General features: G+C 42.5%; 1 long non-coding RNA gene across 1 annotated transcript in view; it reads left to right on the forward strand.

The window, feature by feature from the left end:
* Positions 1–15,188: 15,188 nt before the first annotated feature.
* Positions 15,189–17,179, forward strand: part of LOC118174929 — a 15,052-nt gene continuing 13,061 nt past the window's right edge. Inside the window, exon 1 of the long non-coding RNA XR_004754808.1 lies at positions 15,189–15,714. This is a non-coding gene — a long non-coding RNA (uncharacterized LOC118174929). The remainder of the gene's footprint in view (positions 15,715–17,179) is intronic.

The raw sequence follows: 17,179 nt of genomic DNA on the forward strand, positions 1-17,179 counted from the left end.
AGGAAAGGAAAGGAAAGGAAAGGAAAGGAAAGGAAAGGAAAGGAAAGACAGAATGTCACTGTGTCAACAAGCATGATGGACCTCTCTGATCCCCAACTCAAAAGGGATAAACCAGAACTTGGTGTCATCTGCAAACTTACTGAGGGTGCACTCAATTCCCTCATCCAAGTCATCAATAAAAATATTAAAGGAACTCCAGAAAGTCCTTTACAGACCTGAAGTAAAATTATGCTTGGAGACCAATCCTCCAAATGGTTATTAGTTTCACAACATACTGTAAATGTTCATTAATGTCTTCCATAATAGGGAGGAGAAAAAGCTTTAGATCAAGACATTTGAGTTTAATCTATTTATGATGCTCTCAACTCCTCTAAGGTAAAATTACCATACCATCTGGGAGTCCACAGAGAGTAAATGGCTATATTACACCACAGAAATCTCCATCAGCTGTGATGGACTAACTTTATTGTATGAATCTTCTACTTCAGAACTTCCTTTGGTTGCCTGCGAATTTCAGGAAGGAGCAATCTCTTCATTCATAACCTGACTCCTGAGAATGTATCCTTTTCTCCTCCATTCTTCTGCAGCTCTGAAGGCTAGGCAGAGAGACACATGCAAGCACATAAGGGATCACATTAAGGGCAGCATTAACATCTTTAGATTCAAGATCAGTGTTTCTTGCTCTTAGGTTCAGGGTTAAAATCATCATCATATATGGAGCTTTGGGGAATTTTCCTTAAGTTTTTAATTCTGGACACTGTTTTTTTGTTTGTTTGTTTTTTCCCTTTGTCCTGACGTGTAGGCTGCAGTCCAAATTTAAGTCCATATATAAACAGTTCATAAGAGTTTCCAAGCTGCAGCAGGGGACTAATTATCTGTGGCTTGTGTTTCCCTGCTTTGAAGTACTGGACAATGTTACATGGTGTTTGAAGGACTATGGAACAGAAGCATGCTGAGGATCATTCTGAACCACTACGTGGATGCCTGAGCTGGCCCTTTGAAACAAACCCTGGTTTCAGCCAACAAAGAGAGCAGTACCAAAGAGAGCAGATCAATGGAAGCTCTTGTTCTGAGTTATGTGATCATTAAAGACGTATTAGTATCTGCTGATCATTTTATCCGTTTAATTCCTACAAGAATTCCTAATGAAGAAGAATTTATAAATCAAGAGATTAAAATACAATACAAATTGCATATTAAAACCCTACAAACAATACTGGTAATCCTGACTGGGATTTTTCTGTTGAGACTGGTACATTTCTGGCAATTGCTGCCTCTGTAGCAGCCCTAGTGTGTCCCTGTGTTAGATTTGTCTTATTTCATCATTAAGTATTTCAGTATTTCAGCACAATGAAAAATGGAAAGGTATGGAAAAAAAAAAAAAAAAAAAAAAAAAAAGATACATCACAGTTTTTTGGCAAACATGAAGTGAATTCAGGCACCTGTGACAAACCTCTGTACAACATAACAACAAACCATCACAGTGGCCCATCAGCATTGCTGCTACCATACCAGCAAGGGGTGCAGTTTTGTGAGGTTACACTGGAGCCTTTGCCAAGCAGTACAACTCTCTGTGCTAGCTGCTGAATGAGTACTCGATGCAAAAAAATACCCTTTCCCCACTTAATAGAGAGCATTTCGACACAGTCTACCCAGTGCAATGATAAAAAGATTTGTGAGTGATCTACAGATAGATAAACAAGGGATTAGTGAGTTACTGTACATCTATACAAGGCATACAAAGCATTGGTGGGACTAACGTAGGAACAGTACATTTAGTCAAGTGAAAAATTGAAGATAACACAATGAACAGTGATAGTATTATCTGAAGGCTGGAAAATGACTTTTCATGAAACACTGAATGAGTTCAATACCTTCTGACTACCAAAAAATAATAAAAAAAAAAAATGAAAAAAAAAATAAATAAAAAAGATTCAGAAATCGTTTCCTATATGGTGTGAAAATAGCGCCTTAAAGGAGAGAACACAGGAAAATAAAATATGAAAATGTGAAAAGCACCAAAGGAAGTGACCATCAGTCAGAAGGTAAAGTTGAACAATTTCCAATTAGGAAGAACAGTATTCGCAACTGGGAGGGCCTCGTGATGGGTCAGAATTACAGACTCCGCTGAATAAAACCTGGATGCTGTTCTGGACAATGGTTTGGTTAAACATAAGCTATCATGCTATCATGCTCATTCCACAGCCAATTGGACCAAAATCTTTCAGTACAAAAAAAAATCAGACTGTTACAAGGGTTCTTTCAATCCCCTTGCTTGCAAGGTAAAAGCTATGCATTTTAGATCCAAATGTTATCCTGAAGGAATACTAACACAGCTACTTCAAGCACAGAGCGTTTAGAAAATGTCAGAAATGGAAAAATATTCTCTGCAACATCACCTCAGTCCTCCTGAGCACATGCATGAGCTTTAGCAACATGATCACTCTGTTTCTTTCCCATACTCTTGCTTTTTTCCCCCAAACATTTTACTTTCTTTGAGAGCAGTGACAGGTTTGCTGCCCTTGGAGTGAGTCAGGGCCAGACAGCTTAAAGCCTGTCACTGCCTATTCCTCTGGCAGCATCTTCAGTTTCTGCCCAGTGGGAAATTCTAGTATTTCATCTTCTGTTTTATCTCACTTGGGGATGAAGTTTTAAAAGGAAAGTTAAAGTTGAATGAAACAGTGAAAAATCACATGAACCCCAAATACAGAAACATATTGGATGTGTCTGATGAAAGTAAACTTTCCAGCACACCTGCTGCAGACTATTTTTTTTCCATTTGGTTGAAATATATATATTTTTAAAAAGTCATTGTCCAGTTCAACATTAACTTAATTTTCTGTCTTGTGGAGGCCGTATTATCCTCTGTGCAGCACACCTTAAGGGGCAGAATAAAGAACTGCACACTATACCACCATAAGAACCTGTAGTGTAAAAGGGAAATATAAATTCATATTAAGTCAGTCAAAAGCAGTTCTTTGGGAAATAAACATTTCTTTCAGCCAAAAATATCTTCTCCTGCCATGTCCTTTGACTTTGTGGAAATATCCCTTGATCATCTTACACAAAATGGAGCAAAGACTAGTACACTCTAAAGCCAGAATATATGTAGAATTAGCTAAATGAATCCGTCACTGGCTGTGAAGGGAGCCTGTGGTGATCAAGACTCAGCTGATCTACAGATGTTTAAAGCAAGAGGCAACTTTCATAGAAAGTGGGCACTGAAATAAAGCATAAAAGGTTAAGGCATGTTCCCTGAGCACTGCCTGGGAATTCTGAAGGACCTAAAATTGTCTATTGTTTGTCTCATTGACTCTGCCAACTTTGAGCTTCTGCAAATATAAGGCTGTAGAATTGCTTGGGATTTTTTTTTATTTATTTTACAGAAGTATGGGATTCACCTGTAAGAGTGAACCTAAAATTAGTTGCCAAACTCTAAGCTATTTATTTTGGGCTCCCTTATTCCAAGTGAAGAGAAGAAGGCATGGTAAGGGAAAGATAGTAGGATCTGGTTTTGATATCTATTCTGTGTTAAGATGAATCCTACCCTAAACTCTACTAACTCTATTAACTAGCTCTCTGATGACTTACAAGCTCTTAAAAGTAAGATTAATCCTGTGTAGGTTGGTACTTCTGGATGCGGAGAAACAGTGACCATACAGCTATGAAAACCATTAGCGTGACCTTCTCTGGAAGCACACACATAACTAAAAACATCAAAGTGCTCAGGAAAGTCAGGTCAAAGAATCAAAATGTAAACCAAAAGCTATTTGAAAATTTGGCTTATTTTGACTTTAATACTTTTCTGTGCATCACTTACCCCTAGGTAAAATGAAGGCATTACCGTCAAGTTCAACTGTCAGCTATACTGTGAAAATATATTCATTAAACTTTGTAAAGAAAGATTTTATGGTGAAACACCAGAGAAAAGCCCCGTAAGAAATTAATAATTCTGTATTCAGTGCTGTATTCAGTAAATAATGCATTGAGCCACACACTGAATGATGAGACTAAATGAAATATTGAAGAGTTGCTCTTTCAGCAAGCAAGTCTATTCTGTGCAGCAGGGATTCTGTCTAAAGAGAAGAAGTGATCACATATTTAGGACTGTATTACAATGCATGCACACTGGGCCACTAAATGAAAAATTTGCAGTTATCCTTAAGTCTGACATTTCCTATTTTTTGAGTACTTGACTTTGTGACCTTGAAAATGGGTTATTAAAATGATGCTAGTCTTTTTTTAATGCTATTTCCCTGTTTTGTATTGTTTATTTTTTATTTTTTCAGTAGGCATCAGACACCTGTTTTACAGATGGTAGCAGAGACAGGTAATCCCTAGCTGGGACCTGAAGGGCAGCTCAAAAACTTGAGCTGGCTGGGGAGTATATAAAGTTGGACAAGAGAGTGACATAGGTCACACAGAGGGGCGATCTTATTCTCTGTATTACATATGGATAACTTATCTGACCATTCTAGTCCAGCATCAGTGAAAAACAGAGGCTTGAAAGCCACCAGAATCATAGCACAGAACCACCAAAATTCTCAATCACAAATTTGCTTTTTGTCTTAAACATATATAAAGTCCAGTTTTCCAAGTGTACACAAAGCCTGACAGGCTATAAAACTGTTTTGTTTGTTTGTTTGTTTGTTTGTTTGTTTTTGTCTCTGTAGCTCTGTAGGCATCACAGCTTCAGGATATGCTCATTTTCAAAACAAGTGCAAGCCTAGTGCTTGTTTGGATTGTAGAACTAAGACATTAGGTATGCTCAGTACTAATCTGAATGCAATTTACACGAATAACCAGCCAGAGAACTGCACACTCTCCTGCCTTTCCCTTCCAAGGTGATAAATGTTCTTACATGTCTCAGGGATTGCTCTTCATTTTTAAAGATAAATAAAGGTTTATGAAGAAACATCAGTTTTACATGAAAAACTCTGTTTTCCCTACAACTTTTGTCATTATTGTATTTGCACTTCAACTTTGCATTAAGCCCCCGCATTACCACACCCTGGCACATTACTCATCCTCCTACATGTCTAACATGCAGTCAGAAAAGCACGGATCCTTTCTGCCTTCTGTTTTCCCCCCCCCCCCCCCCCCCCCGTTTCTGTCTTTTCCCGTGTTCTCCATTGTGTGCTTGAGGATCTCCCAGTTCTTACCCCATTCTTCATCGCCTTCCTCCTTTCCTTTCTGGTTCTCTGCGGTTACCATTCAAGCCCACACTGATGAATCCACTTCTGCCTGACAGCCACCTGATCCCACCTGGAAATCTCTGTGATGGAGCGGCATTGATGCAGGTCCTTGGCTGCACTGAAGATGTAGGAAGAGACCATGGTATTAAGCACAAATAAAGAGGCAAGGTGATTCTTCCTCCCAATCCTTTGTGTGTACAGATCTCCTGCCCTTCCTCCTCCAGATGTTCTGCTAACTCACTTCTACCTGTCTTTCCTTGCTGAGCTGCTAGGCCCATGCCTTCTGCCTGATGGCCTCCCCCTGTGGATTCCACCAGGTTTCCAGCAGCAGCTATCTAGACTTGGGTGGGGCAGGTGGATCCTGCAGGTGGCTTTGCTAATCAAAACACAAGAGCCTCCACAAGGTATTACTCTGCCAGGACGACTTGCAGTCAGGCTCAGGGGCCTGCCTGCAGAGCCATCCCACAGCCCACAGAGGTGGCAGCAAAAGCCGTCGGGTGGATGCCCTCAGCAGCCCAGCCCCTCCACCTCTTCCTGCTTCAGTCACAAGCCAGCCGGCCACCTCAACACTGTCAGCTTGGTGCTCTTTGCATTTGGCTCCTCAGACCACGTTCCCCAAACATCCACATGCTGGTTCATGTCAGCTTGGCACTGCCCTGTCGCTCTCAGCCCCACGTGTCCACCTACCAGCACAAAGACATATTTGCAGCCACCTGTTACAGAGACACACCTCTACAGTGGCTCGTTTTCCTTGATGTGATGTGTGGGAGAAGATGTTCCTGTGGTTACAAAATTAGCATCATAGTCAGCAGCCTGAGTGTGCTTCTTGTCCACATAAAAAATATTTCCTATAACCCTGGAGAAAGAGATTCAAGCAGGACTCATTATAAGAACCTTATCATTTCCAGAGACCAGAGAGGAGTGTGAGCAAATAGTCTGACCTAGCTGCTGAGTTGCTAAAAGTATAAAATGAAGTAAAAGGGGTACAGCCCTTAACATTACTATGTCTCAGCTTGCCATTCCATGGAAACAAGCTTTACAGCTTTGCCATGGTTGAGCAGTGGAAGTTTCACTGTTAGGTACCAGCTCTTGCACCCAGTAGGCCAGACCCAAATAGATGATCTTTATCTAGACCCACACTGAAATCCATAACCATTAATTTAAAAAATAAAAATATCACATATTCATTATTTTTCCTGACATGTTTCTCTTCCAATACACATTCATAAATAGAAATTAAAGAACAACTAATATGCCTTTAGTTACTGTGCTTGTCTGTTTTCCAGTCATAATTCCTGACCTGCTTCAACAAACAGGAGAACAAACATATTTGCTTTTGATAAATTAAAATGGTTTGGTGTGTTTCTTTATTACAATCTTTTTATTTTTATTTATTATTTTTTAAGTGTTTTCCTTACAGTGATTCTCTTTGCTTGTGGCTCAGTGGTGATCTAATCTGGTGCCAGAGTAACTGCCCTACAGAGGATTCAAACTGTGATTGTAATCTGGTGTTTAGCATCTGAAAGTGAGCATAGACTTTATAAACCCAAGCACAACTGGCAGAGAAGAATAGGAGCCTGCAGTGATCCAAGGGGAGAAGGTAAGGAAGCTCTCCAGTGGTGATGTTGGCAGGCTGGACAGAGGGATGCAGTTCTTCCAACACACCTACCAGGAACTGATGGGCAGGAACCACCCAGCAGCATCCCTCAGCAGAGTGGTTCAGACTAACAGGATGCATATTGCAGGTGAGTAGCTGGGTCTCCAGTACTCAGAGGCTTTGCTTATGAGATGTGGAAAAGCCTGGGATCATCAATATTTGATGTGGAAAGAGAACATATAAGAGATTTCATGTTGGATAGAGACAGAGGAAATAATCTCTATCATGGGCACTCAAAATGGAATTAATTTCTCCTAATTTGTCAACTATTAAGACACCTACAGCTAAACTGGTCTTTATTGAATGCTTTGAGATCCAAGGAGGGAAATAGGCATTTTTAGGATGTGAGGCAACTGCTTTGTATGCCTCCTGTACGATGAGTTCCAGAGCCCACAGCTCTGACCATGTCCATTGGCCAGAGTGACTCCCTTGGAGTCAGCTGCATTCAGTGGGGTCTTGATTCTGTTTTACCCCTCACACTAGTGCTCCACCAAGGCTAGAGCAGAAGCTTATAGAAAAAAAACATAACTACAGAATTGCAAGAGAGAAAACTGGAGAACCATGCCTGCTTAATTTAAAAAAAAAAAAAAGTAAACTGTTAGACTCTTCTCCTTGCTTCACAAAGTGGTTCTTCTTTTTTCTTTTTCTTTTTTTTAAATTAAGCAGGCATAATTCCAGAACCATTTCTACAATTTCTTCAGTAAAACTAATCTTGTAGATAAAGATGAAAGATGTCTTCTCTACTTTGTCCCAAAGGAAAAACAAAACAAAACAAAACAGTAGGGTGTAGGTAGGCTGAAAGTGCATTGATACACCTAAGCTCTCTTAGAAGTTAAAAACTTCTACGGACAAAATGCCTAAAACAAGAGAACACAGACATCCGAACAAGTATGTGTGGTCCATTCCCCAGTCTCTGTACGTATGTTCTGATGTTTGTGAGATCTTCACAGTCAGCATCCAAGACACTTTACAAGATGGACAAAAGCCCATGTATAGTAAAGAAAACCCCAGAGGGGACAACCCCACTTGGGACAACATCCCGAAATACAAGCCGGGGGAGCAGTGCCAGCTACATAGTATCTCAGCAGAAGCCAGCATGGCAGCACTGAGGCAGGCTGCAGTGTTTGCTCCTTAAGCAAACTCAGAAGAAGGCTGTGCTCTGCTAGGCAAGGAAACCCCTTCCCCCTCCTTGGAGCAGAGCTATTTCCTGAGCTGCCTTTGGGAAAAGCACTGATTATAAGTCAGTAGGAAACACCATGGAGAGGAAATTGCTAAGTGCACCCAAGTGACTGCAGCACATTACTGAAACTGCAGCACTGCGCTGCGAGGCTGAGACAGACGGGGAAGTCACCATGCAGAGGGGGATTCCCTGCAGAAGCACAGGCTGAACAGGTAATGAATGCTGCACTGCGTGCAAACTTGGAAAGATACTGTTTGGCAGTGAGAGACTTTGCTGTCCATGAACTGACAGCTGGGCACATGGAAATCACCTGAGCAGACTTGTCCAGTTCTAGAAGTTGGAACCACTTGGGCATGACCCTGGATCTGGGAGCTGTGGTCTGGAGGACATTCAGTGATAACAACTGCAGGTGATCAGCTGCAATAGGGCAGCAGTAGGTCTGATGTGCAGGGTGTGAATACACTGCCATGAAGTGCATACATAAAAATGGGTGTTGGAACATTCCTCCACTGGATAATGCTCATTTCTTTAAATTAACGTTTTTGGAGGTTCATAGAATAGTAGAATAGCCTGAGTTGAAAGGGACCCACAAGGATCAATGAGTCCAACTCCTGGTTGGAGGTTTATTAGCTTCAGAATAAATTTTCTTCATTTTCTCAGGTCTAGGATGGCATTTTTGCACTGGGAGAAGTTTCTATTGTGGAATTACTGATGGCACAGTAGTGAAGGCATTCATGCAGATTAGAAAGGCTGCAAGGCCAGATCCTCACAATGACTTCAGTCATCGGCCTGGGACTCAAAGAGAGCTCATGAGTCTCTGAAGCAGAAATAAAACAACTCGGTCCAAAGTAGGAATCAGCATAAGATGCTGCTCCTTGATACCACAAACCATCAGGAGCAAGTCAGCGGGGCAGAAAGCAAAGAACCTTTCATGAAGTAAAGTGACTGGAAGCAATCCCTTCCTGCCAGCTCTGGACTCACCTTTGCAGAGGGTAAGTGGAAGATACAAACAGGGACTGAAGGGCTTGAGAGGCAAGGCTGGACTCACTGTGCCACAGAGAGCCACAGGCCTCACCCCACAGCCAGGAGACCCCAGGAAGTTTTGCACTGAGCAGTGCAAATCCCAGCATGAACACTGTTCTCAGCAGAGTGAGAATGATGAGTGAGCATTGTTTTCAGCCAGCTTACCTGGCCAACCACAGCTTGGCAACATGGCTCAGAGCAGCAAGTATTCTGGAAGACTGCTGCAGATAGGACTTAAGAGGAGGTGAGGAATCTGTGGAATAATTTGCAGTAATGGGCACATCTGAAGGACACACTTGTCCAGGAACCATCATCATCTTGCCAAACACTACTGATCATCAACTTAGAAAGAATAGAAAAAAATCTTTTTGTGTGTGTGTTTGTGTGTGTGTGAAAAAGAGAAAAATAAGTCATAACATCAACAAACACACTCCCATCTAACATATGATTACATTTCAAATGTAATTACAGATGCTTCCAGAGTATGCGGATGTATTTAGTCTCACAAAGCAGAGCTAATTTATTCATAAGCAGATCAGCAAGGCTGCACAGGCAGAATCCACTCCATATTCAAGGGGATTATTAAACTGGTGGGTGTAGAGGGTTTCTTTGCAAGAGTCTCCAGTGCATAGATACAGCAGGCAGCTGAATGAGAGAGACAGGAATGACAGTCAGACAAGGGGACCTATTTGCATGATGAAGAAATTGTCACAATGACAGCCCCAAACTGGCAGCATTTCAGAGGGGAGAATGGCTGCACAACAGTGCAAGGGAAACATCTCTAGACACAGGGAGGCAGCCCTGCAGAGATTTACACCATGGCAGCGTATATCCGTGCAGTCCGTCAGGCTGTGGCCTCAAATCTGTGGGACGTCTGGCAGGTCTTCCTGCTGGAGCCCTTCCGGTACATCTGGAAGCCACCCGAACATACAAACAGCGGAGAATCAGCACCTCCAGGCAAGTTGGTGCTGCCACCTCTATGCTGCTTGGGCAGCCGGCAAAAAAAAAAAAAAAAAAAAAAAAAAAAAAAAAAAAGAGCTGAGAGGTGATAAGGAGCTTTTTTAACTGCATCTCAGCAGTTCCTGACCCTGTGCATGTTCCTAATCTGCTCCAGTCATCAGTGATTTTGTATTGGAGCAGAATAATGGAGATGTTTGAAGGTGTAGGGGAAATAAATGCAGAGTGGAAATAAGTGCAGAGAATAAATGGCTGATTGCCCCCGCTGACTCTGTTTACTCACTGGGTCAGGGCTAGCTGCAGGGAGATGAGAAGCTGCTTCTTTCCTCCCTCCAGCTCTGGGCTGCTGCTTCCCTGCCGAGTGCCAGTGGATCTGAGCACAGTGGCAGCAAGTGGCAATAAAGGCTAAGGGAGCTGGCCAAGGTGAAACGTAACCTCAGCAGTTCCAGATCAGGTGTTCAGAAAGGCTTCTCTCCCACCAACCTCAAACATCGAGTTGTGTCAAGACAGGTAGATCTCCTTTTCTTGTCTTTACAGATGAATACAAGAAAAATCAGTATTTTTTCTTTTCTCTTCAATTTCTCTCTTTTTTTAAACCTGTAGATTCTTGAAACTTTTCAACTTTGGAAAAGTGATGGAGCTGAAAAATAAAAGTGAATTTGTCACAGCGTCACCTTCATGAATTGAAAACATTTGTAAAGTTACACAGTAGAAAAGGTACAAAAAGAACAAAAATCATGCTTAATATTCTTCATGAAACAGAAAAAAAAAAAAAAAGAAGAAGAAGAAAAAACTCAAACCAATGTGGTACTTGTTGAAAGTATGTCCTGTCGAAAAAAATAGACAGATCTAGCCCAAATTTCTCAAGAGAGAAACAATTCCTGATTCCTGTTTTCTTACAAAACTGTTCTTCCATTTCCCAGAGCTCTCTGGCCAGCCAGGAGCAAGAGTTGTTCTGCTTGGTTCCCATTCCCCCAGTAGGGAAGGAGAAGGAAAATCAGATTCTGCCCATGTCCACAGTGATGTGGTGAAGCCAGGCAGATTTGCAGCTCAAAAACATGACTTTGACCAACTAGGTGGACATAAGAGGAGTTTTCCTGCTACCTGGTGAAGGGCAGATAGGAACATTTGCACACAACGTGAGATGCATTTTGGAACTCTCATCTTTTGATGAAATACTGCTAAAAGTTGGTCCAGAGGGACTTAACACATGTAGCCATGAGTGGCTGAAGAGCTGCTTAAGGTGTATGAAATGATGAACCCCTCAGGCAGCAGGGATGGGGAAAGAGCCATCAAGAATAGGAGAAAGGAAAGAAATGTCACCGTGTTTTTCTCCCTTGCAGTAAATACAAGGCGATAGTTTTATGTTTGCTGAGTGACTCTGTGAATATAGATTGCTGGAAGGACAAGCTGTGCAGGACAACCAGCAGCAGTGGATTCAGCTGGTGAAGGCTGGCTGTATGAAGACCGCTGTGAGCAGGGGCTGGAGCCAGCCCTGCTGGGCCTGATGATGGGTGGTACTTCAGGCTGACCCTCAGCAAATACAGGTTGGAAAGCCCATGGGAACATCCTGTATGGAGAAGAAACCAAGAGCCTAACTCCACAGGGGCCTGCAAAGAGCTAGCAAAGCATAGCCAGGGTAGGAGGGCATGGACTGGTCCCTCTGCAAAGTGCACATAGATGGGGGAGTAGGGCTGGATGACTGGTGCTAGGGCAGCACTGTTAGCCACTGCTGATCCATCAGGCATGCAGGTATTTGATTGATGCCATCCTTTCTGAAGAAATAATTTATTGATTTTAATAAATCTTGATTTAAAACTTAATTGAACTTGATTTAAAACTTGATTGAAATCTTGATTTAAATCCCCCTTAGATTAAATACCCTTGTTGGAGAGGGGAAGAATTGAATAGTCTTGACCACATGCGGCTGGTTTCCTTCCTTGGCCAGGCTTCACAATTTTAGTTGAAAGTTTACAACCACAAGGACCATGGCAAACAGTGTCACGGTGCTGGATGCGCACAGACAGGAGGCTGTCTTGTTCCCCATGGTGCTCCCAACATCTCCTGGGGACACATTCACCCAGCTCCTCTGCCACCGATGCCTGAATTAGCCACATGTTTACTTTGCCAAGCTACTGAGCAAAGGTTCTTGGGGAAAACTCTGCTCTCTCTGAAGTAATTATGCTAATTAGAATGATAATTTGCATACTCTCCACTTTGACTGAACAATGGAACCAAGTCTATGTCTTAATTTGCCCTTTCCGAGTAACACAAGAAAGCAGTCTGGAAAAGCATAGCCCCTTTCTGGCTCACACTGCAGCACCCTGATCCTAAAACACAAACATGAACCTGAAATGTCCCGTCAGCGTGGGGTATTTCTGGTTCAAGTCAATTTATGAGTAGTGGCCAGGGGCTGAAAAGCTCAAAGGGATGCATCTTCCAGGTAGGTCCTGGGTCCTGATGGGTCTCCATTCCTTGCAATGGAGATTTTTTTGTAGTAGGAATGAGCCCCAGGACGGCAAGGAGAGAGGTGCATGAAGCATTGAGACCCAAGAGTCCCAGAAGGCCTTCACCTGCCATCCTTAAACTAAGAAGACAAGTGAAGCTATTGCCGAGCATTTCTGCAGGTAGTTCCAGTACCGGGAGGTGTGCCAGGTCCTGCTGTTTGCTTTTCAAGAAGGTTCAAATGAAGTTCAGACTGCTGCAGATAGGGCTTAAGAGGAGGTAAGGAATCTGTGGAATAATTTTCACTAACAGACACATCTGAAGGATTTACCACCTTTTTTCTTATATTCCCAAAGCAAAAAAAAAAAAAAAAAAAAAAGCAACTATGTTTTTCACTATTAATGATTCAGACTTAATTCAGCTACATGCATTGAAATGTGTAAAGCTTGCCCTGCACTTTCAAAAAGTTATTTGCCTTTCCTGGCTCCAGTTTGCAGGAGTGACCTAGGATTTCTGAAACATCTGCAGTTGCACAGGGAACATGCAACACTGCCTGGTTTGCACAGATATGGGCTGGATTTTGCCAAACATTGGCTCTGTCAAGGTCTATCTAATGGAGCTCTGAGGCATGCAAGACTCCAGTCACAGCTGATAATCTGGTGATTTTTTTCCATAACTTTTTGCCCATAGTTTCTGCCCACCACCCTCATTCTGCCTGGAATTACAGCAAGGAAACTACACACTCCTGTCCCATATGTGGTGTGTGCAGTCTGTACAGGAGACACCCAACTGCCTGCATACCCCCAGAAACACCATCACTTTGCTCACTGAAGTATTGTCTGTTGTGCTGCCTTCTCGTGCTGTAGAGGTATAGCTCAGCAGCCACACATCAGCAGCCTTCAGTGATGTTCACTGCATCCTACTGAGCTAGTACCATAATCAGAGAAGTGTCCAAAATAACTGCAGTTTTCCTTCCTTTCATTTTGTAAACTGCCAGCCAATCCCAAATTCAAGCCCAAAAATGTCAGGATCTTTTTGACAGAGAGAGGAGACTAATTAATAATTTGACTTGCAGCTCTCAGCCTTGAAGTAATTGTGTACGACAGGGAGACCCTACCTTGCCCAGGCCCAACTCCTACGAAGGAGAAGGCAATAATATTACTTACCAATTTGATCTAGATGTTAACTGATTTGAGAGCTCTGTCCCTTCTGCTGGAGCAGCTAACAAACCCGATCAAGCTCTGCCTGCTGGTTACAAATGACTTGGTGGGGATAATTACATTGATGAAACCCTCAGACTCTAAAGGGAGGAGGCCCAACCTCAGAAACAGTTTAAAGCTTTCTAAATACCAGACATTGGAGCCCAAACTCAAAGCAAGCCCACGAGCTGTAAACACTTTTCCTTACGTTTGGCCAAATCCGTTTTAAACAAAATGAGCTGCTGCTGGATTGGAGTCTGAGCTGTCCCATGGTAATGAGCAAGGGAAGGGTGGAAAGGAATAGGAAAAATCCTCAGGAAATAGTAATCATCCTCATTTGGAGATGCTCAGAGGCCAGAGTTTCAGGCATACTTCAGTTTGTGCTTATCACATGGGAAACCAGAGGGAAGGGTAGGGCAGGAAAATACGTCCAAGATTGCTGCAGCTACAACTTAGGGGCATCGTGTTAACAGGCATCCAGGGTACACGTGCTTCACAACACCACAGCTGAATAGCAAGGACAGAAACTCAAGAACCGCAAAGCCTTGTGTCCACTACAGAAAGAAAGGGGAGGTCAAAATGTATTTCCAACATCTTAATGAAAGTCAGTCAAATAGGTAAATAAAACCAGCAAGGCTCTCCATCAGTCACAGAGGAAAATTACTCCCTGACCTGAAGTCTGATCAGCAAAGTCTTGAATAGGGGACCCAGATCCATCACAGGCATTTGCAAGATTCCTCAGTTCCCTGGGAGCACCAGGGCACCAAAAGAAACAACCGAGCAAAGCAAAATCAAACAGAAATCATCTATTCCATTGTTGCAGGCTTGGGAACCTACACCGATGGACACAAAAGTACTAGAGCAACAGCCTTGGAGGAGTCTGAGGCAGCAGCCTGAGGTTTCAGCTCTGTTCAGAGAATGCCAAAAGGAAAGTCTCCAAAAGGTACTTGGAAAGAGCCTTACGGGACAAGCAGGACCAGACCTCCACATACGGAGAAAAAACTGGGAAACCTTCGTGCATTTTCAGTTAATCCATGAGAGCTACAGGACATGCAGAGACAGGCAGGTAACAAATAACCAACAGGTATGGTGTTTTTCCCAAAAATACTGCAGGTAAGGCAAAAATTTCATAAGTACACGCTGGCAGGGGCAAAGGTAGCTACCAGGAATGTACCCACCTCCAAACTATCAAAATTCTGTGTTACCTAGCCTAGAGGGATCCACGTTTAGGATCCACAAAGACAAAATCTCTCTTGGAGGAAGCCAAATATTCTGCAGAAGCATGCTGAGGTGAGAAGGCAAGGGTAGCTACCAGGCATACACATACCTCTAAAGGTGGCCCAACTTATGGTGTCCCTACCCCAAAGGGCTTTTCAGCTGGTACCCAGAACTCAATCTCTCTCCAGCAGAATCCCAAACATTTTCAAAAGCTTCCCTGGAGGAGGTAATGGTAGCTAGCTGGCATGCAGCTACCTCCAAAATAGAGCCCTAACGCAGGAGAGACCTAACGTGGAGGGGTCTTTATATGGTATTCACAAGCAGTTGTATATTTGCAGCTAGCCCAAAAGTATTTCATAATATGATCAGTGAAGGGAAGTGAAGGTACCCAGGCAGGTGCCTCCCTCCAAAACTGGGCAAAGTTCTCGGGTACCTAGCCTGAAGGGGTCTGGGGATGCAATCCACAAGTCACTCTCTGTCTGGAAGAGGCCATCAAATTTCACCAAGTATGCCTGGGAGGAGGAACGGGTAGCTACTGGGCATGCACGTCCTTCCCAATTTGTCCACAATTCAGGTAGCTACCGATACAGGTATGCAGCTTTTGCCAGAATGTCCGCAGGTAACACATAATTTTTCCTAAGTACGATGTGGTGGGGGAAAGGTATGTACCGGGCATGTACCAACCTCCCAGTCAGCCAAACCTCTCCGTAACCTAGCCTAGAGGGATCCACGTTTAGGATCCACAAAGACAAAATCTCTCTTGGAGGAAGCCAAATGTTTTCAGAAGCATGCTGAGGTGAGAAGGCAAGGGTAGCTACCAGGCATACACATACCTCTAAAGTTGCAGCTGGTACCCAGAACTCAGTCTCTCTCCGGCAGAATCCCAAACATTTCCAGAACCTTCCCTGGAGGAGGTAATGGTAGCTAGCTGGCATGCAGCTACCTCCGAAGTAGGGCCAAGATTGTGAGAGACCTAACACAGAGGTGTCTTCATCTGGTATTGACAAGTAGTTATCTATTTGCAGCTAGCCCCAAAGTTTTTCAAACCCAGAGGTTCTTGCAATATGTAGGAAATAATTTCTGAGAGATGTAGGGAAAGCCACTGGAATGGTATTGTAATAGTGTTTGATCCTCACTAATAAGGACAGTGGAAGAGAATTTGGATAAAAGTGTGATCAAGAAATGACAGTAGTGATCCTTAGAAGAGCAAGTAAGGAAGAAAGCAAACTAATTATTTTTTTTTAAGGAAACACAATAAATTTAGAGACGTCGTAAGCGTATCCATAGTAAAGACAGGTGAACAGAATAGGAAGTTCAGGAGGACTAACAGCTTCCTAAATCAACTGATAGAAAGAGTGTAAGTGCAACTAATCCCTTTAAAGAAAATGTCAAATACGAACCAGGAATGACCAACTCGGTTAAATCAGTAGCAGCAAAACCAAGATAAAAAAAGGGAAAAGTAGGTCATCTTGCTAAGGAGATCATCATAGAATAGCCCAGATTACCAGAGAAAAAATCAGAAAGATCAAGACCCAAATGAAATACTAGTAGTAAGGGAGATAAGAAGTCAGAAGGAGACATACTGCAAACACTACAGAAATAAGAGACAGACCTATGAAAGCACCAGTTACTAGTCAACAGGGAGGGAAAGCTTCTATTAACAAACAGGATTAATTACTTGAAGTAAAGTTCATCATGTAACAAAGGTATGAGATTGTTCATAAATTCTTTCAAATCATCGTAACCTAAGAAAAAATCACCCTACTTCAGCCAGTTCTCAGAGGCCTGTAATCTCAACACAGTGTTGTGGTTTTCTTTGAAAGTATGATGGAGTAGTTTTCAAAAGGATGAAAAATGGCAGACTGGGATCTCTTTACACATAAAATAAAGATGAATCAGAATTATAGACTTAACAACTCCTAGAGAAATGCAGATCCAAATACAAAATCATTTTTTTTTAACACCCAGAAGACAGATAGGCGATAACAACGGCTAACAGATTTGGAAAGAAAAAATTATGTCAAACTGATGCAATTTCCATCTATGACAGAGTAACGGGCTCTGTAGAGAAGGAAGATGTGGTAGAAATCATGTATCTTGATTTTAGAAAGACTTCTGCCACAGGCTCATGTGATATTCTCATCAGAAAGTTGAACAAACATCATCTGGATGAAAGCTCTCCTGAGAAGTTTAAAAGCTGCACTCAGGGAGCAGTTATCAACAGTTCACTATTAGGCTGAAGCATTGAGTCAGATGGGATTTTGTGGACACCTGACCCAGGTCAGATGGTAGTCAATATTTTTTT

This window comes from Oxyura jamaicensis, chromosome 15, assembly GCF_011077185.1.
Source record: "Oxyura jamaicensis isolate SHBP4307 breed ruddy duck chromosome 15, BPBGC_Ojam_1.0, whole genome shotgun sequence".
Classification (NCBI taxonomy): domain Eukaryota; kingdom Metazoa; phylum Chordata; class Aves; order Anseriformes; family Anatidae; genus Oxyura; species Oxyura jamaicensis.